A 1,458-nucleotide genomic window follows, 5' to 3' on the forward strand; every position below is an offset into this window, starting at 1 on the left:
GAGTCAGCAAGACAAGCTGTTCACTCAAGGCCATCTGGCGAGTAAAGGTGAGGCCGTGGTTGGATCAGAGGTCTGTCACGCCCCATGCTCGGCCCCTTAAATGCACAGCCAAGAGAGGCCACGAGGGCAGGTCAGACACTGGGGAGAAACCACAGAGAGAAGGTGACAGACACAACATTGCGGAAACCTTGTTCCCTGCAGCCACTTTGCCGTGACAGCCCTGGGGAGCTGGGGTGATAGTCTCCCAGAGAAGTCCCTGCCAGACAGTGAAAGCCCACTCTCTGTGGTCCCTCCAAGGTCCCGCAAGAAAGGGGGGGGGTGCAGGCGACCAGAAGGAAGCGTCTTGGGGTCCCCGTCCTGGGGCGGGAGGGAGAGGGAGAGGCAGAGCCAGAGCTTTCAGATGGGGGTGGAGAAGCCTGGGAGAGTGGGGTATCAGGGAAGCACTTCCAACATGGCGAAGCCGCCGCCCAGCAGCAGCCACCACGCTAGGCAGGAAGTGGATGAACGGAGGCCACGTCCTCTCCCAGAGACTGCCCAGATGGACAGGGATCCAGAAGTTCCCAAGGGTCCTGCAAGGCAGAGCTGCCCTCAGGGCCACCGGACTTACGGAGGCCCAGTGTCAGCCCAAACGTAATGACAGGGACAAACAGCCACATCAGGTCTGCAGCCCGTCGCCCCTCCAGAGGCAAGGGAACCTGTCTCCACAAGGTGGTCCCCAGGGCAGAGCCCAGGCCCAATGCCATTCCACATGGAGCCCAGCCTCATGCACCCAAGCCCATCCTTTTTCCCCCTCCTCCACCCCCACTGCCCTGCAGTCAGCCCGGGGTGCCCACGACGTGCAGGGAGGGTCCTAGTTTATGCCTGTCATCTGGCATAATGATTAATGAGGGCCCATTCACCCTCAAAGTGAGAGTTTGGAAGAGAAATTGAACTCCTTTCCTTACCTAAGCCCCATGCTACCCCCACCCCTGTGTACCCAGAGAGCTTCCTGAGGAGGGCCAGGAAATGCCAAAGACAGAGCGGCTACCCAAAGGGGTGGAGGGGTTTAAGCTGAAGGGGAAACAGGCGGGCGACTTTACACCCTTCCCTGACCACGGCCCCCCCACCCCCCCAACCCAGTGGTTCACAGGGAAGCTCAGATCCCATTCAGGGAATAAAGCCAGGCCCTTCCCAGAGCACCAGCCACTCTGAGACCATTGTCTCCTCACAGTCCCCAGATATCCCCAAGGTGCCTCAACCTCAGCAGCTCCTTTTCCCCTCCCGACAGCCATCTCCACGATGGCACTCATGCCAGAGCCCAGACTCCTGCTGGGCACCCTCCCCCAGTCCTGCTGAGAGGGCCCCTGCTCCTGCCTCAGCCAGGCCCTCCACCTGCCTGGCCTCAGCATCTGTCCCTGGTCCCATCCCTCCTCCTGCATCCTCCTCCCAGATCCTGGGATGGGCTTTCTAAACCATCAA

The sequence above is a fragment of the Equus quagga genome, chromosome 7, assembly GCF_021613505.1.
Source record: "Equus quagga isolate Etosha38 chromosome 7, UCLA_HA_Equagga_1.0, whole genome shotgun sequence".
Lineage (NCBI taxonomy): Eukaryota > Metazoa > Chordata > Mammalia > Perissodactyla > Equidae > Equus > Equus quagga.